This window comes from Physeter macrocephalus, chromosome 7 (assembly GCF_002837175.3).
Source record: "Physeter macrocephalus isolate SW-GA chromosome 7, ASM283717v5, whole genome shotgun sequence".
Classification (NCBI taxonomy): Eukaryota; Metazoa; Chordata; class Mammalia; order Artiodactyla; family Physeteridae; genus Physeter; species Physeter macrocephalus.
The window spans coordinates 91,487,689-91,508,298 of record NC_041220.1 but is presented as its reverse complement, the minus strand read 5'-3'; the positions used below and the strand labels follow the sequence as shown (position 1 = coordinate 91,508,298).

Below are 20,610 nucleotides of genomic sequence, written 5' to 3'. Positions count from 1 at the left end.
AATAATCTTTGGCGCTCTGGATGGATAAAGTATTAGGGAAAAAAATAGTGTGTTTGAAAATTCTTACAAACTTAATTCTAGTATTTGATCATTTTTAAAAATATATTAAAAATCCCCAGGACTTGGCTTTAAAACATTATTCGCATTTTGTTTCCTCCTAATACTAAATTTCATGTTATTTCAACTAGGGGCAGTATTTTCTCATGGATTGGCTAAAAGTTGTTATTTTTGGCATCTGGCTTTGTGATTATTTCCAAGTTACTCTACTTCCCCTGGGCCAGTTTCCTAACTATGTAGTAAAATGGGAATTGTAGTAACTTGCCACATCTGCACAGGATTGCTGTGCCTTAGGATTTGCAGAGAGCATCCTTGGATGAAAGGTGTGGTTAAAAAATCTAGGAATTGTTACTGAATTAAGCCAATGTGAAGTAGGTCATATTTTATAGGAAATCACGTAGGAGGTTATGAACTAAGTTCTTGGCAAATCACAGTGGTGATAGTGGGATGAAAAATCCCCAAATACATATTATAGTTAGGGTAATAAAATTGATACTGTTTTTAGGAGGGAGAGGGATAAGTAAAACACATTACAGGGTGGTGTGTGTGTGTTTGTGTTGTGTAAGAGAGTGAAGATCTGTTAAACTCAAATGTAATAACACATTTTAAAATTGTGGGATGCCTTTCCTCTGTTGATTTGTTTTCTGCATGTGGTACTCTTTTGTTTTAAATGGTAGCACAAAATGTTTTCACTAGACTCTAGGCCAAGTCTGTTAATAGTAGTGACTAATTTTCAATATACCTTATATTTTTTAATGTTTTGTCATTTACTCTCGATATTTTCTAACAACCAGGACCATAATTTCAGACTTGACCTTTGGCTTAGAAAAGTGTTTTGCATTTGGGAGACACTCTGTAGATATTTATTGAAAAAACAAAACCAGTTGTTTCTCTATTCCTGGTAGATTATGTCATGTCCCAATAGTTCCCCAAGCCAGGTTTTCTCTCTCACACTAACTCTTTATGTTTAATCACTAAGAACTAATAATTTTCCCTCCTGAAAAACTCTTGAATCTGTCTCCTTCATCCTCACTGCCACAATTCATGCTCTCATCGTTTCTCACCTGGATTACTACAGACATTGGCAGCTTCCTCTTTCTGCTTCTAGACTCACCCCCTTTATCCAACTTCCACATAGTCTTTCTAAAGAGCAAATCTGATCACTTCACTCCTTATTTTAAAAACCTTTCAATGGCTCCCCCTAGCAGCCTTCATTAAGAGAGGCAGCGGAGTGGAGAGTTTATGAGCTCACTTTTAGGATTTAATCTGAACTGGGTTCCAGTTCTGTCTCTGCCACTTAAAACATCTATAAGATTGACAAACGATCTAACCTCTCCTTGCCTCCTCCATCAGTTGCAAGGTAATTATTCTTAGCTCAGTGGTTCTCTGTGAGGATTAAATGCAAGAAAACATTTTTGGATGCCTGGCATATAGCAAGTGCTCAAAAAATGTTAGCTAGCACGGCATATAGGGTCCTCTGTAACTATTTCATTTACCTTTTCTCCAGCTGAACTGTTTTGCCTTTCTCTCCCTTCATATTCAGTTCTCCAGCCATATTCAAGAACTTGGAGTTCCTTGTATGGGCTCCACAGTTTAATGTATCCCTGTGCTTGAAAAGTGCTGGTGTTAGGTAGGTTATTATTGAAGATTTTGGTCTGAGGATATTCTACCCTGATCCACCAGGCTGGGTTCAGTACCCCTCCCGTGTGTTCTTAAAGGACTGGGTATAATTCACTTGGAAGTGTCATAGTGAATTGTAATTGTCTGTCATACCCAAAGGCTGTTGGTCACTTGATGACAGAAAACGTTAAAAAAAATTTATATATTCTTAGAAGAGTGTCTAGAACATGATGGGGACTCAGTAAAAAGTTTTTTGAACAAAGGACTCAGAACTTTGAAACCATGATGCAACATGGTTCGTGTAAGCAGAATTTGATGTGTACAGGGAATATATTGATTCTGTAGGGTATTTAATTGCTGAAGTACCCAAAGGAATTGATATTTTCAGTCAAAGACAGTCTTATAGCCCTTGACAGCACTGTAGTAAAATTCTTAGGCAAAAGTTCCTTTGGATTTTTAGAAAATAGCATGTTGTTTGTACAAACTGACAAGCTTAAATATCATATTTTGTTTTTTGTATGGTTGACTATTCAGTGTTTTTCAAAAGGTTTCATTATTTTTAAGTGTTTTAAATACTTCTTAGATGCATAGGGACATGCATTAAACCTTAAGACACTGTAGGCTGCTTTTTTGGGGGATCCACACGATTGAACCAAATAAGAAGTTTATAATCTTCAGGAAGGCTCAGGTTTTGTGGATAGATTACTTACAGATAATTTCTTTAAGCTTCAGGTTCTACCTCTATAAAATAAGGAATGATAATTTTGTTGTGTTTATCTGCTGGACACATTGTGACTATCAAATAAGGTAAAATGGGTGTCAAAACAATGGATGTGTAAGTGATTTGTAAATAGTAAAGCACTGTATACAAATACTTTAATTTTTTTTTTTTTTTTTTGGTGGTACGCGGGCCTCTCACTACCGCGGCCTCTCCCGTTGCGGAGCACAGGCTCCGGACGCACAGGCTCAGCGGCCATGGCCCACGGGCCCAGCCGCTCCGCGGCATGTGGGATCCTTCCGGACCGGGGCACAAACCTGTGTTCCCTGCATCGGCAGGCAGACCCTCAACCACTGCGCCACCAGGGAAGCCCCACAAATACTTTAATTTTAATAATCAGTTTCTTTTGGTAACCTTTCACAGGCAGGATTCAAGATGAACTTTCTTATATTGCAACCTGTGGTTTGTGGATCATGTCTTAGGAAGGCAGCAGTGTATTTAGTGCAAAGGACTGCGGCCCTTTGAATCTATGCCTTGGCATTTTGAGCAGACATATTTGATACATTACTGCTTGACTACGCATGTTGTCATTGAGTCACCCCCAACTTTTGGGGGTCTGCTTCTTGCTTTTTTCTTCTCTGCTTGGACAGCCATAATGATGTAGGAATGTTGAATGCCCAGCTGCTACCATCTCTCAGGACACCTTGCCCATAGTGTTCTGGATGCCTGTTAGGCCTGGTACAACATCATGATGTCACTTATGTCTCATCAGGCCTGATTCTGCTTCAGGGAGTGAAATGATATTCTAATGGTGTGAAAAGGGTAATGCATTTCCTGAACACAACTTATTACTGGGGAAAAAGCAAGCATTGGACACACTCTGGCTTGGTTTGTATAATTGGTAGTAATTACTTATCTGTATAAATATTTGTGTAGGTTTGTTGTGTTGAGACAATGAAGAGTGATAAGCATGGCAGCTTTTCAGTCACATTGGTAAGTTCATGGCAGTTTTGGGAATATTTAAATTATTTAAATTTACAAAAACGAAAAGATAGAAACCACTGCATCTTGGGTATCCTAAGTTGCAAAAGGCTTGCAATGAAAATGCTGTGCTGATTGGATGTGAGATGGAATACACTAGAAAATCAAGTTGACCCTTTTAAATTCCCCTCCCGTGCTTTCTTTTCTATATTCAGTATTTTAATTAATTAATGAATTGTGGCTGTGCCAGGTCTTAGTTGTGGCAGGCTGGATCTGTAGTTGCAGCGTGTGGACTCTTAGTTGCGGCATGCGTGCGGGATCTAGTTCCTTGATCGGGGATCGAACCCTGGCCCCCTGCATTGGGAGCGCGGAGTCCTATCCACTGGACCACCAGGGAAGTCCCATCTATATTCCATATTTTTAATTTGGCCTTAGAACTAATGTTTTTTGTGCACTTGTTTAATTAGATGGTAGAGTTGTAAATGAATAAGAATAGTTTCTCATAAAAAGTTTATATAACTAGGAAAAATGTTTATCACTTTATGAAACCCTGTTATTTTTTACTAGTGTTGTAAAGATTGTGTTGTATAACTGCAATATCAGTTGCCTTATAAAATAGAGAATCAGTGTTATATATTTTTTCTTTAAACTTCTTTTGGAACAGTGGTATTCCGTTTTTGGAAAACTGCAGATCCACTAAGATCTTGCTTTTTTATCCAGAATACTTTTTTTTTTGGCCGTTCCACACAGCTTGAAGGATCTTAGTTCCTCTGCCAGGGATCAAACCTGGGCCCCAGCAGTGAAAGCGCCTAGTCCTAGCAACTGGACCGCCAGGGAATTCCTTTTTTTTTTTAAATTGGAACTTATATTTTAGAGCATTTTTAGCTTCACAGCAAAATTGAGGGGAAGGTACAGATATTTCCTGTGTACTCCTTGCCCCCCCCCCCCGCCCCACAAATAGCCTCCTGTATTACCAACATCCCCCAACAGAGTGGTACATTTGTTATAACTGATGAACTTACACTGACGCGTTATTATCTCCCCAAGTCCATCGTTTACGTTAGGGTTCACTCTTGGTGTACATTCTGTGGGTTTGGACAAATGTATAACGTATCTACAAATGTATGTGCCGTTGTAGTATCAAACAGAGTAGTTTCATTGCCCTAGAAAGTCTTCTGTGCTCTGCCTGTCCATTGCTCTCTCCTCCTTTATCCCATCCTGCAACCACTGAACTTTTTATTGCCTCCATTGTTCCCAGCATACTTTTTCAAATCATTTAACTTTTGGTTTGAGTATGAGGAACTTTTTCATGGAAAAAATTTATGTAGTTCTGTACAGAACTCCTGATCCATACACCAAGTGGAAGAGGTAGAAACATTGAGATCCCCAGACATGAAGGAATGGTTAAGGGAAATGAAGAGTATAACCATGCTTTAGTGGTTCATTATAATTGTTTTAATAATGTATTTATTAAAGTTATTGAGCACTTAATAGGTATAAGACCACTGTATAAAACCTTTTAAAGATGGCTAAAAAATGGTCCAGTGAAGCTCATGATTTAGTGGAAAGTACACAGATAATAAGGGAGATTATATGTGTATAGCAGAGGTATAATGTTGGTGGGAACATGGGTGTAAATGATTATCTTTTAATTCGAGAGGAGAGATCATAGGGAGTGGTAGAAAATAAAGCTAGAAAAGTGGTTGGGGCCTCTTAGAGGACCTTGAGTGCTAAGCCAAGGATTTGAATATCAAACAGGGATGGTGGGGGCACTGACCGAGTTTTGAAGAGGTGAGACTGGGTGTAGATACAGTTGACACTTGAATAACACAGGTGGGGGGTGGGTGGGTTGGGGTGAATAGCTTGTAGTAGGACCTTCAGGTACCTGAGGTTCCTCTGTACCCATGGTTCCCCATCCTCAGATTCAACGAGCCTGAGTCATATGGTACTTAGTATTCATTACTGAAAAAAATCTTCATATAAGTGGACCAGTGCTGCTCGAGGGTCAGTTGTAGTGTAAAATAGATTGGAGTTGATGGAGAACATAAGAGAAATATGTATGAGCAAAGTCTGATCTTGGAAGGCCTAGGAATGGAAGGAACAAAGCAGCACTTTTGGGGGCAGGGTGGTATAGGGAGCTTTGGAATTGATGCAGTAGATAAAATCTGTGGCTGTGAGCATGTCACTTAATCTAAGTCTTGCCCTGTCTGAAAAGTGGGAGAAAATAATACTTCATGGTATTGATATGAGGATTAAATGAGATACAGGATATAAAATGCCTAACTCAGTTCTGGGAGTAGTAGGTGCTCAAAAAATAGGTTCTCCTCTTCCCCCTTTCTGGAATAGAATTGAAAGGATATTAGATGGGGATGGGGAGAAGCATGGACGAGAAGGTGGGACGGGGTGGGGGGAAACTGAACGATTGAAACCTGGGTGATGAAGTATTTACAGGTGGGAAAGTGAGTGAGGTGAACAGGTGTAAGAGAACCTACATAACTGTTTCTTTTAGCTTTTAAATAAATACTGAATATTTTTGCATGCTTCTGCTATAACATTTAACATTTTTCTGCAATTGTGTAAATTGCAGAAATTGTGCAAATATTGTAAAAATTGTGTAAATTGTGTAAATATTCCTGTATTATCTTTTTTTTCCTTCTGTCTATATCCATTTATCTAATCTATCAGCGAGCTTCGTAAAGACTTACTTTTGTTGTATAATTGTGGAGCAACTGCTATTGGCCAGTTTGTACTTGCTGGATGAACCTGACTTGAATGGACTTAATAAAATACAATACTTGCCACTAGGTGGCACTTAGTCTAAGTGATAAAGCTGAAATTCAAGCATAGATTGGCTTTTGTGTGTAGAGCCCACTGATAAACTGACCCCCTGGATTATTGTTTAGCTTTCTGCCAGTTCTGGACTATACTTTTTGAAGTGGGATATTAAACATATAGCAAATAGAAACCTCAGCGTGTTGAAAAACAGAAAAGTGTAATGGCATTAGAATATGTCGTGTAAAAAGGAGCTGAAGTGAAGCTCAGTTAAAATTCACAGTGACTAAATTACCCATCTCAGTGTTTTGGTTTTTTTTTTTTTTTTTTTGGCGGTAAGCGGGCCTCTCACTGTTGTCGCCTCTCCCGTTGCGGAGCAGAGGCTCCGGACGTGCAGGCTCAGCGGCCATGGCTCACGGGCCCAGCCGCTCCGCGGCATGTGGCATCTTCCCAGACCGGGGCATGAACCTGTGTTCCCTGCATCGGCAGGCAGGCTCTCAACCACTACACCACCAGGGAAGCCCCATCTCAGTGTATTTAAAGTGAAGCCTGGTGCTTAGATTTTAGGCCTTGTTTTTTCTTAAGACTTTGTGGATTGCTTTAAAGGAGAAGATTGGGAATTTGTTTGTTCCTGGATTTAATGAAAGATGATGATGAAGTGTGGTCTTGTAGGGATACTGGACACGATTCTGTATTCCCTTATTTATATCGTGGTGTATTGTGCTCTCCCTGTTGTGGAGTAACAAACATACCATAGAAAGTAACTACATCCTGTGTGACAAATGTTACAGGTTGTTAAATCCGTTAGATTCAGGAAACTTCAGACCTGGAAAAGACCTTGTTAATCATATGTTCTAAAGTAACCACTCATTTAAACGTAGGCAGAGACAGCGTAAATAATTTACAATTAGCTAATGGCTGAGACACATTCAGTACCTGAGCTGAGACTTGTTCTGGTTTGTTTTTTAAGGGGAGAGATTTATGCCGGTCTTTCACTCTTTTGTATTTATACCACGCAGCTCCCTTTTAATGTTACATGCACTTTGTTTTTTAAAATACTTTCTTCCCCCTATTTTTGTGGGCTTAGACCAAGAATACAAATTTCTCAGCCCCAAGCGCAGGAGTGCTGCTGCCAGTGTTGCTTAATAAGCGGTCAGCTCTCAGCCTGCCTGTTCTTTCCTCCTTTGCTGTTTTTCTGTTCTTGTTGCTGCTTGCGTTCTTTATCTTGTACTGTACTTGTGACTGACCAGGGTGGCCACACACTTGTTCTCACTGCACACCTCCTCACCCAGTCTGCTTTAGTTGCCCCTATGCAAGAACTGCCTGGGTTCACTTACCCCTGGTTCACTCCAGTCTCTGCTTCTTGCCTCCTTAGCTTCTTAGTTTTGCCACCTGCACTAAATAGCAGCTGGCTATTTCCAAAGCTTCTGGAAGAGAAAATGGACAGGAGGGGAGATTGAGAAAAAAAGAAGACTGTCATATAGGGAAGGAGGCCACAACTTGAAATCATATACTGAAAGATGGGCTTGTTTATGAACCTGATGATTTTCATACAGTGATTTTTTTCGTGTATTTATGTCAAAACAATATGACACTCTTGACTATGGAATTCATTAAATCTGTTGTGTCTGTCATCTGTGCTTATCCAAATGTCAAGGAAGTGAATTAAATCCATTTCCGCATTCCAAAGATAGTAGTGGTAGTTTTGGTTTGGTACTTTACTTACAGCTTATAGTAATGAGTGTCATTATTTGATTAAATGGATTGTACTGAATTAGTGGGGGTTGTTGCTTCACTGTTGTAATGTTAAAAAACAAACCTGGAGAGCCATAGCTTTCAAAGATGATTTCCAGATTATTGGTAACAAGTATTTTTCATCCTGGCCTTCCCCTATGCTATAGTGTGATGGGTACGTTTTAATACAGAATTTAGTGGCATGTTATTCATTTAATCCTAGTTTCTTAGCTGTAAGTCCTGGAAGTTGTCAGTTGGTACATTAAATACCGTTTAAATTACATTACAATTTAAGTTCACATGGTAGCTTAGGTGTGCAGTTGATTTATTTTTTCATTGTATTTTACCTTGTTTCTAAAATTATTTCAGGGAAGTGACTATCTTGAGTGGGAGTTTTCCTTAAGGGCCAGTTAGTGTCATCTGTAAACACTCATCTTGATTGTTTTTCTTGTTGGAAAAATAATGTTTGTTATAAGAAACTCAAAAGTTATTTAAATATGTCATGTAAAGTGAGCCACTGTAGTCTTCCACCAGGAAATTAACTACTGTTATCAATTTGGGAGTATATTCTGCAACTTTTTTTGTTTTAAATGGAAATGCTAACATTCTATTTTGTTGATATATTAAAGATGTCAGTAGTTTAGGAAACAGCATATTTAAGGGGCTTAGGGAACTGACATTTTGTTGAATATCTACTGGGTCCTCAACTACATTGTGAAGGGAGATAGTATCTCCATTTTATAGATGTCCAAGGGTCAGGGATTTAGTGATTTAACCCAAGTTCACACAGCTTCCCTTCTGCCGTTGTCATTGCACTACCATGTACTCAGAGAGCTTTTGTTTATCTCTCCACCTAAATGTTAATCATTTGAAATCTTCCAAGCTCTTTACTAGGTGGCAAGACAGTCCCAGACATAGGTAAGCCTAACACAGGGCTTTAAGGAAAAGTAGATTATTATATTCTTCTCTATTACATTACTTTAAAAATAAATATATATTCTTGACTAGTGTTTGAACTCAGAAGGTTCTCTGAAGTAGCATCGTTAATCTTTAAGTAAAATTTTGTATCATTTAAAAAATAATCTTGTCAGGGCTTCCCTGGTGGCGCGGTGGTTGCGCGTCCACCTGCCGATGCAGGGGAACCGGGTTCGCGCCCCGGTCTGGGAGGATCCCACATGCCGCGGAGCGGCTGGGCCTGTGAGCCATGGCCGCTGAGCCTGCGCGTCCGGAGCCTGTGCTCCGCAACGGGAGAGGCCACAACAGAGGGAGGCCCGCATACCACAAAAAAAAAAAAAAAAAAAAAAAAAAAATCTTGTCAGGTACTCCTGGGATGATTTTAAATCAGTTAATCCTCTTTCTCCTATTTGTGTTTTTAGTTTTTATCTATTGTCTTATTCCTTTTCTGCCTAAAGACCAATTTTCAGGTCATTTAATTATTTTGTATACACATTGTTTGGCTTTGGACAAGTTACCTAATTGTGTTGTAACTTAAGTTTCTCCATTTGTAAAGTGAGGAGCATATCTCAGAATTCTTGTGAGGATCAAATGTGTGTATGCAAGGGGCTGCCAGACTAGGCTGTTGTAAGAATTGCTTACTGTTGATTTCCTTTCTTATTTCTCATTCAAGCCAGGGCCAGATCTTTTCTTTACCACTTATCTTTTTTGTTAAATGTTAAAATCTGGTTTTTCATCCCAGGCCATCAATAAATAACCGTTCAACTGGATCCCAAAACCTTGTTTAATTTTTCTGCCTCCTTTGTTTTTGTTGACCATGGTGTCTTTATTCATGACTAATAAGACACTATCTTTATCTCTTGGACACTCCATCTTTTCTACCTATTCCTCCTCTAGTCTTAAATATTGTGGTCTGCAATCTTTGTCTTTCTCTTTGTCTTATCTATTCTTTGACTTGATACGTGTATCATCACCTCAGATGTTTAGATCCATATTTCTAAAACTACTACTGGTTGTTCTGTAGGCCCACCAAACTTGTTTTTTCCAAAATAACATGTTTTTTTCCAAAATAACATGTTTTTTCTACCAACTATACCTGTTATACCATCTTATAAAATAGGCTTGATATCTGTTATTAATGCCATTGTTCATCCAGTGGGTAAAAATGAACTTCCATATTTTCCTCCTTTCCTCCTCCTCTTGTATATTCTTATTTTGTTGATGACCAAATCATTCCCTTTCTGCTTCCAGATTACTTGTCTCATATTCTGGGCTCTCCTCTCCTTGCTCACTGCCATTGCTTTATTCTCTAGGTCAGCTTCATCTCCTGGTTGGACCACTATCATAACCTTGTCCGTTCCTTCTTTAGTCTATGGCTGTTGGTGGTTTGCTAGTGTACAGTTGTTAGTATTTAGAGGTTTGGGGTTACTTGGCAACCTAATTTTATTGTAAATGGTGTCCATAGATTTTGATTTTGTTGCCTAGGTGCTCTTTTATTTGGAGAGATTGAAAAACTGCTGCTGCCACCACCATCCTAAAATCCTGTCTTGAGTTTTTTAAAAAGTAATTTAGACTAATACATGTTACTTGTAAACTGAAATCAGTATAGAGTGAATAAGATAGTTCCTCTTCACACTTAAATCCCAACCCCCAGAGATAATGCACTGCTTACAGTGGGGTGAGTATACTTCCAAACTTTAGGGCAAACTCTCTACTTGTGCCCTGGATCCCTTCCCTTCTCAGCTACTTTAGGACATTGGTTAGCCCACTAGCCTTTCCTCTGGTCTCAATTTTTACCTTTCTAGTGAAGCATTCTTTTTTTAAAAAATAAATTTATTGATTTATTATTTTTATTTTTGGATGCGTTGGGTCTTCACTGCTGCGTGCAGACTTTCTCTAGTTGTGGTGAGCGGGGGCTACTCTTCGTTGTGGTGCGCGGGCTTTTCGTTGCGGTGGCTTCTCGTTGCAGAGCATGGGCTCTAGGTGCACGGGCTTCAGTAGTTGTGGCTCGCGGGCTCTAGAGCGCAGGCTCAGTAGTTGTGGTGCACGGGCTTAGTTGCTTGGAGGCATGTGGGATCTTCCTGGACCAGGGCTCGAACCCGTGTCCCCTGCATTGGCAGGCGGATTCTTAACCACTGCTGCCGCCAGGGAAGCCCTAGTGAAACATTCTTGACAATATACAAACATGCTGTTATTTCTTCTCTGGATTCTGCACTCCCCTCTAGTTCCTATTTCTCTATGCCTCTTTGCAACAAACTTCGTATGAAGAGTTCTTTCTATCTCCAGTTACTGTTACTCCATTCCCCCTAAACCTTTTCCAACCAGGCTTTTTGTCTGGACCACTTCAGCAAAACTGCTTTTCTCATGGTTACCAATTCCCTCCACACAGGTGAATGTAGTAGGTTTTTTTTTTTCAACTGTTATTTGACTTGACTTGATCAGTGGCATTTGATGTCTTGTTCAAACATTGTTTTGCCTTCTAGGATACCACACTTCTAGTTTCCCACCTCACTGGCACCTTTTTCTTGGTCTCCTTTCTAGTGCTTTCTGATTTTACTACATTTATCCTACTTTTAATCCCACATTATATGCTCCTTCCCTGTTTTATTTTTCTCACTGGCATGTGTCAGCTTCTAACAATATATGTTATTTGCCTTTTATTTATTTCTCTTCCCCACCAGAATATAGTGCTTGGCATGTAGTGGGTACTCAGTATGTATTTGTTCAATGAATGAAGTGTTCTAACAGCATCACTTTTTGAATGGTCTGTTGTTTTCTCCTTGATTTGAAGTCCTACTTTTACTACTATGTGTTATACTTATAAAATTTTATAAGCCCCCTGGTATAAATACAGATTCATCTAATGTGTTTTAAATATAATCTATTACCTGAATATGGTGTTCAGTAGCCTTGAGGTCTGTTGTTGCATTTAGCCCTTGCCATCCTCTAGTGAGGAAGATAGTGTTCCTCTGTTTTACAGAAACTTAAGCAAGCTCACCTGTTGGTTGGTGGGAGAGTTGAAATTCAAACTCATGTCTCTGGATTCTAATTCCATTGCCATGAACGTCTTCTAGTGATTGTGCAGTCTAATATGTGATAATGCTTCCCCATATGTAGTTAATGCTTAGTCATCCATCAATACATGATTGGCTGTGCTCACTAACCACAGGAGCCCCTTCCCTCAGTCCAGGCAGAGAATAGATCTGAGGCAGGAGGGTAAAGTTGACTAGGGAATTGGTTTATGCAGGATTTTTTTTTTAGTAGACTTTTCAATAGATATTTTTTTAGAACAGTTTTGTGTGGGATTTTTGCCTCTGAATTTTAGAATATGATTTTGGAAGGAAGGTTGTGGAAAGAACACAGGCTGGTGGTCATGAAATAGATTCTCTTCACCACTAACTAATTTTGTAATATCCCTGCTTTGCTTCTTTTCTGCATAAATGATATCTTTGATCTAGGCTTTAAGTTAGAAATGATACTATATGTGCCAGAGAGCTTAGAGAGTAATTCTCACAACATGTAAATGAAAGGTATCACTATGAAAAATGACTCGAGTCTCATATTTTTGGTACTCTAGATACATTAATTCTTTTTATTATACTGGAGTACTTTTAATTTTGTTTTCTGTAAATCTGTTTTATTTTAAAGTTTCTGCTGTCAAATTTTGTTGTTTTTCTTACTAAGACAGCAGCTGTGGATGTGGCTTAAAAACTGATGAACTTCTACAACGATGAGCCTTTATGGAGCAATGAAAGGCTGCTTACAAATTGTAGCCACAGTTGCAATGAATTCTGTGTTTGTTCCCTAAGGGTGAATGTGTTTTGAGGGGAGTGAGTTAGGATAGTACAAATTGAGAGAGTGTTTCTATTCTGGGAATCTTTGGAGCAGTCATTTCTGCTACTGCTCTTTATTTCTTATGACTTTGAAGGAATTTGGAATGTTGTGCTTGACTTTTTGATGATCTTTAAGTGTATTACTTGGATATGTGTAAAGGTAAATTGTAATTTTAGTTGTTTTATGGACATGGTTTCTGTCATCAAATATTTTTGCCCTCAGCAGTTACTGTGTGTAATAGCACTTATGGATGATGCTTTACCTATGTCTGCTGTTTAAATGTTGGATTTTTTGGAACTAAATATTTTCCTTTTGGTATGATTAGCTCATACATATAGTTTTAGGCACAGTGTGTATACTTGTTTTCATTTCAAAAGTATATGGTTTTAATACGTTATTGAGCAGATCCAAATAGTTAACTATAAATTATTAAAAGTAGTTTTACTCTGAGATACTAAAGCTCACACCTGGAGCTGAGTTATGAGAAAGAAGGTGAGCCTTGGTATTTTCTATCAAAATATCTAGAAGATAAATTTCTCCAATGAAAAGAATTCTAGAAAATATTTATTTCAAAAAAAGGAAAAAAAAAAGAGTGGTAGAGTGATAGTTGAAACAAGTGAGGCTCCCTGACCAAAAAAAACAAAAACAAAAAACCCCATAACTGTATATGTGAGATTATAGTCAGTATTTAGGAAGTTATTAGAGTATATATTTGCAAACCTATAAACTATTTATGTATTTATTTACTTTTATAAATTTATTTATATTTGGATGCATTGGGTCTTCCTTGCCACTTGCAGGCTTTCTCTAGTTGCAGCGAGCAGGGGCTCCTCTTCATTGTGGTGCACGGGTTTCTCATTGCAGTGGCTTCTCTTGTTGCAGAGCATGGGCGCCCGCTCTAGGCATGCGGGCTCAGTAGTTGTGGCACGCAGGCTCTAGAGCACAGGCTCAGTAGTTGTGGCGTACGGGCTTAGTTGCTCCGTGGCATGTGGGATCCTCCCGGATCAGGGTTCGAACCCATGTCCCCTGCATTGGCAGGCGGGTTCTTAACCACTGTGCCACCAGGGAAGCCCAAATTGCTTAGTATTGAAGATATTCAAAAAGTACAGGTTGAATATGCTGTTACAATGAACTTTTTTGTTGTTAAATTGCCTCATTTTTCCTCGTAGTTAAGAGAGTTTAGACCTTGACAGTAACTTCTTTTATTGGGTGGGACAGGATTTTATGCACATTAAAAATAACAGTTTTTGTGAATTGTAGTTATTATCCACAATTACTTTTAGACATAAAAGCATTCCCAGCGCTTGAGGTGCATGTGGCTCCGGTGGGAGCAGAGGAGCGTGTCTTTCCGAGACGGAGGTCGCGGCGGCGGCAGCGGTGGCGGCGGCGGCGGCAGAGGAGGATTTGGACGAGGGGCGGCCGCGGAGGTTTTAACAAAGGCCAGGACCAAGGACCTCCAGAGCAAGTAGTTTTATTAGGAGAGTTCCTGCACCCCTGTGAAGATGACATAGTTTGTAAATGTTCCACAGATGAGAATAAGGTGCCTTATTTCAGTGCTCCAGTTTATTTAGAAAACAAAGAACAAATTGGAAAAGTGGATGAAATATTTGGACAGCTTAGAGGTTTTTTTTTCAGTTAAATTGTCAGAGAACATGAAGGCATCTTCCTTTAAAAAACTACAGAAGTTTTATATAGATCCATGTAAGCCGCTGCCGTTGCAGAGGTTTCTACCTCAACCTCAGGTGAGAAGGGATCTCCAGGAGGCAGTGGCCAGGGAGGTCGAGGAGGAGGAAGAAGAGGAGGTGGCAGAGGTGTGAGAGGCAAGAGGTGGTGGTTTCAGAAGTGGAAGAGGACGTGAAGTATTAACAGTTGACAGAAACTTCGCCAGTTGATTTCTGCATTAACCTCATGATCTACTCCTGTGGATCAGAAACTTGTTTCTTGATCAAATCTTAAAGAACTGGTCATTTTATGACAGTGGAGCTAAAACGTCAATGTCAAGAAAAAATAAGTGTGGCAGAACAGGCAATTTTGCTCTAAAAGAGTATGAACAAGTGTTCTAATGTTTTGTACAAAGCTTGAAACTTGTGGGTGTTTAATGAAGGGGCAGCTTTCATTTGAAGCATATTCGAATTTTTAAAATAAAGTTTTATTCCTTTAAGTTAAAAAAAAAGCATTCCCAGTGAGTTACTTCTGATTCATAATCAGATTTTAGCAGAGCAGATGTGGGCTACCAAAGGAATAATTAGCCAAAAAATATTAGGGGGTTAGAGAGCCCTTTGTGTAACATTTAACTTTAGTTTCTTGGCTAGTTTATATGAATAATTAAAGTTTTGGGCAGTTAAATTTTCTTTTCTTCTCTTGGGATCTTACAGTTGTCACTGGTAGCTATAATCACTAGGGAAATGGAAGTATTATTTCCATAAACAGATGGCTTTTCCAGCACTGGTCCCTAACAGTGCTACTGAGGTTCCTGTTTATGTTGGATGATTTCCTAATCACACCAACTTGGTATACTTTTGAAAGATGACACCTGACAATAGAATATGATGTAGATATTAAAATGACTTAGTGAACTTGAGAATTTACAAAAGTTGAGAGTATATATAATTCCCACGTTCCTGGAGGAAGATAGTCTGTTCCTGGGAGAGGAATCACCTAGTAATGGATACTGATGCCTCAGCTATCCTCTCAGGGATTCCTTAGCTACCTCTTCCACTTTTTGACTTTCATTAGCTCTGACATCAGTGCTGTTTTCATTTCTGCTTGGTCAGGTGACTAGCCCATCCAGTGCTTTGAGGCATTGGTAGGTTTTTGTTAGGATTAAGGATAGGTTTCTGTTGTGTACAAGGAAGATTTTCAGAGAATACAGTGATACAGTTACTTAAAATGACAAAATCACATATTTTTTCTGCTCTAATGTGAGCTTTTATTTGCTATTAATAGGATTATATTCTCCCTTTTAATGTGTCTGTTTTCCTTTTCCTGTTGGACATTTTGTTTTGTTTTGTTTTTGGCCCTGCCGCGCTGCGTGGCTCGCGGGATCTTAGTTCCCTGACCAGTGATTGAACCTGTGCCCTTGACAGTGAAAGTGCAGGGTCCTAACTACTGGACCGCCAGGGAATTCCCCTGTTGGACATTTTAAAACAAACGCATATTGGGGATCCACATGTATACTTATGCTCCTAAAATTTCAGAAACACGAGTCAACTATTAGGATTCTAAAAACTTTGTATTTGTAAGCTATATTTACTCTGTAGCAAGAATTATCTGTATTTTTGAAGTCATTTTTAAATATATGAAAGGAATCTAGTGACAAAATTTGTGAAGACAGGTTGCCTTTTGAAAAGACAGGGAAGGGCTTTATTTCTTTAGTATAACTGGTTAGGGTAAGTTGTAAGAGTGAATAGAGTCTTGGCAGATATATCTAGATTTTGGAGCTATTAAAAATTTGTCAAGGGACTTCCCTGGTGGTCCAGTGGGTAAGACTCTGTTCCCAATGCAGGGCGCCCGGGTTCAATCCCTGGTCGGAGAACTAGATACCGCATGCATGCCACAACTAAGAAGTCCGCATGCTGCCACTAAGACCTGGTGCAGCCAAAATAAATAAATACTAAATAAATAAATAAATATTTTAAAAAATTGTTAAGAAGGAAAAAAACTGTGGTGCTTTACACATTTTGTTGGGGTGGGGGATGGTGGTGCCATTTGTTAAGATTAGATGGCACTGTGATAAATGGCATAGTAGAAGAGTAGAGTTAGTGTTGGTGGGGAGTTTTTGGTGTTTTTTGTTATTGTTGGTTTTTTTTGCGGTACACAGGCCTCTCACTGCTGTGGCCTCTCCCGTTGCGGAGCACAGGCTCGGGACGCACAGGCTCAGCGGCCATGGCTCATGGGCCCAGCCGATCCGCGGCATGTGGGATCTTCCCTGACCAGGGTACGAACCCGTGTCCTCTGCATTGGCAGGCGGACTCTCAACCACTGAGCCACCAGGGAAGCCCAGGTTTTTGGTTTTGAACATGTTTTGTTTGAGGCCATTGTGAGAGAGTTAGATGAAGATATCCAGTGGCCAGTTACATATATAAATTATGTGTGTGGTTCCTGGAGCTCAGGAGAGAGAGGTCAAGGTTGTACACACATACTTGAAGACTGTTAGATGTTAATTAAAACCTTGGGAGTGGGCAGAATCTCCTCAGGGAGAGGTGGAGTTAAGCAGAGACAAACCACTGGTGAGCATCAATACTTCAGGAGTGGGTAGAAGTGTAAAAACTAGTAAAGGAAAACTAATAATAGAAGAGGTGGGACAAAAACCTAGACAGTAGTATCACAGAAATGAAGAGAGTACTTCTAGCAGGAGGGAAACTTGTCAGTTGTGTCACATGCTACAAAGAGGGCAAATGGGATAAACACAAACGCTCACTAGTTTAGCACTTTAGGACTTCAAGTTGGTAAGACTTTAGGACTTCAAATTGGTAAGAACTGGTGGGAGCTAAAATGTGGTTTGACACAGGTTCAGGAAGTGGAGACAGCTCTTTCAAGAGCAGTGGTTCAGAACTTGGTGGGAATGGAACCTAGGTGTTGTGATGGAGGAATAGGCTTGACTTGTTTAGATGCTTATTGGAAGGAACACAAAGAGGGAAGGGGATGAAATTTAAATTGAAACTCCTGTTGGTGCCTTTTCTGTTACATTGTGCAGCTTCTCATGTATTAATGGAAAGTCAACATTAAAGGGGGTTTTGTTGGGGACGGGCACACATTGAGTAACGTTGTGACAATGAAGACATTCATGAACTTGGTTCTCTTAACTTTTCAGAGTCTTTCCACATTGACTATCTCATTAAACATTTTTTTTTTTATTTGGTCACACTGTGGCATGTAGAACTTCCCTGACCAGGGATTGAACCCGTGCCCCCTGCAGTGGAAGCGTGGAGTCTTAACCACTGGACCACCATGGAAGTCCTGACTATCTCATTTTAATGAGGGAAAATATTCTGTATTGTTTTTCTCCTCAAGGGTTGATGTTTATTCGTTGATTCTTTCATATTTTTTTGCTTGGTGTCCCTAGTGGCTGAGGTGGTGGATTTAATTAATTCATATGAAGCCAAAGAAGATTGCCTGTCTTCAGGGTCTTGATCCATATACTATAAGAGCTATGTGGCCTGTGCAGCACTTTGTTTTGCTTTGTACTATACTATAGTCTCTAGACTTCTGGTTGTTTACCTATATCAGTAGAAAGTTAACGTGTACCCCAGTATATGTGATTGTGTATTAATAAATTATAATGAAGTGTTGTACTTTACTAATATACACATTGAAGTATCTATAGAAATTTCAAATGATAAAAAATTTTGTGATAAAAATGAGGTAAACAAAATTTTGAAGATACTTTTAATAGAGTGGTAGAACCCCTTTTTATCTTAACAAGTATTTTTTGAGAGCAATGTATTTAAGTTTACTTTGTTATTTTTTAAATTGTGGTATATGTAATATGCATCATTATTTTTAAAAAATTTTGGTTAATACTTTGTGAGAGTCATTCAAAGGGCTAGTTTTAAGTTATTTCTATACAAATCAGGTGATTTTCATAGTTGAAAAGCCATTGTTTAAAATGCCATGCTTGGGCTTCCCTGGTGGTGCAGTGGTTAAGAATCCACCTGCCAATGCAGGGGACACGGGTTCAAGCCCTGGTCCAGGAAGATCCCACATGCCACGGAGCAACTAAGCCCGTGTGCTACAACTACTGAGCCTGCGCTCTAGAGCCCGCGAGCCACAACTACTGAAGCCCCTGTGCCACGACTACTGAAGCCTGCGTGCCTAGAGCCTGTGCTCTGCAACAAGAGAAGCCACCACAATGAGAAGCCTGTGCCCCGCAACAAAGAGTAGCCCCAGCTCACTGCAACTAGAGAAAGCCCGCATGCAGCAGCAAAGACCCAATGCAGCCAAAAATTAAATAAATGAATTTTAAAAAAAAATGCCATGCTTACCTTAAGTGTTTTTAATTTTACAGAAGTAACTGCTAGATCACATACTACAAGAAGCTGCATGTCATCACAGGAAAAGTAATCAATTTGGGGACCTTTTTGTGTAAGAAAAATGAGTAACTTGTCAAGTTTCAAAACCTTTTAAGTGCTTTGCCACAAGATGAAGAGCAAACCTCTATGTGGTACAAAAGGTTTTCATGGTTACTCCCTGTTTCATGAAGATATAGTGTAACTAGCCATATCCATGACATCTGGTAGTACTTTGTGTCATTCTGTTGTCATTTTCTTTGCTTCCTAATTGAGAGATGAAATGAATGAGTTTCTTGTGTGATGGGATCTCAGTAAGCTTTTTATAGAAATCTTGTTTTATTTGCTTAAAGCAGCCACTCTCATAGCAGATAATACTGATTTTCCATAAAAAGCTTTAATTAATAGAGGTCAAAGAAGCTCGCTCCTGAAGACATCGTGTCTTTTTGTTCAGTTTTCTATCCCTTGTACCTATAAGAGTTCCTGTCATGTAAAAGGCACTCAGTAAATATTTAACTGTAGAATGAATTTGCAGTGGAGAATATGTTTTCCTATAGATATTTTCTTAGAAAACTTTGCATTTCATTAAGAAGCCAGCAAAGACTAAATAAACTGAGGCATATCAGAAAAAACATAACTACCTACTGTATGACAAATTTCCCACACTATGTAGTTTTTTCTAATACCAATCCCCCCCCCATAATCTTCAACAGTCTTTTCTGTGCATATTTATATAGTAATTTATTGACAGAAAAATACATTTTGGTTTATGTTCATGTTGTTCCGCAAGTCATACTTCACCTTTTCTACCATGACAGGAAGAATAAGTCTTTCCCATGATATGTGGCTTCTTTTTTTTTTGACTGCGGCACGTGGAATTTTAGTTCCCCAACCAGGGATCGAACCCGTGCCTTCTGAAGTGGAAGCGCGAAGTCTTAATCACTGGACCGCCAGGGAAGTCCCTGTGGCTTTTTATCTTACACTGTTTTATAAGAAGTCACAAAAGAGGCATGTAAACTCAATGACATTTTCCAAAGTACTGAATTGAAAATCATGACTTTAAACCTTGCCAGAGAGAAAAAACTCACAACCTATAGAGACCTGTTATGTTTTAAGTACTTAAAATTTTAAGTATTTTACTAATTGTGATTGCTTTGCACTGTCATTTGCTAATATTTTGGGGCAAAATTTATATATACGGTGAAGTTACTATTGATAATAGATGTAAATCTATATTTTAAAAAGTTATCTTGGTTATTTCTATCTTCTTTTTGACTGTCTTGTTATATCTGATTAATCATTATTTTTACTTGGTAAAGAGGGAATTCTAGGAGGAAGAGGTACCCTTCTGCCATTTATTTATTTAGTGTGTTTAAATTATTAGTACTATCTCCAATACCTCTTTTGTTGCAGAAATTATCTTAAGTCCCTCACCTGTTTTTTGAGGGCTCAGGTCATTAAACTAGGTAATTTGTGATGTGCTGAAACAGATCAGTCAGTGAGGGCACCATTATCAACCCTTCTCATTGTGGAACACCTTTTATTCCCTCAGGTTGGGATCATCTGACATAGACTGAGCCCTAGTGGTGTATTCAGAGGATTCTGAGTGCCAGCTATGTCCCAGGCACTAGGATATACCAGTGGACAAAACAGACCAAAAAATATATATATAAATACGTATAATCTGCCAGTGTATAGAGGTTGCATTTTAATGAGAGAGACAAAAACCAAATAAGTTAAATATTTATTGAGATAAGGGCTTCAGAAGAGAAAGAGTGTTGGAAATAGGATAGGGAGTATCAGAAAGCGGTTGCAACAAGATAAAGTGGGTCTCTGAGGTGGTGACGCTTGAGCAAAGGACCTTAAGGATAAGGTGAGAATGTGAGGCATGTTGTATGTGGGGACAGAACATTCCAGCAAGCAGGAACAGCA

At 39.1% G+C, this 20,610-nt stretch overlaps 1 protein-coding gene and 1 pseudogene across 2 annotated transcripts in view; both read left to right on the top strand.

Moving 5' to 3' along the window:
* The window catches only part of LOC102980498 (recombining binding protein suppressor of hairless), a 131,793-nt gene that overhangs the window by 3,282 nt on the left and 107,901 nt on the right, over positions 1 to 20,610 (top strand). The window lies entirely within an intron of this gene.
* On the top strand, positions 12,195 to 16,431 carry LOC102980768 (H/ACA ribonucleoprotein complex subunit 1-like; annotated as a pseudogene).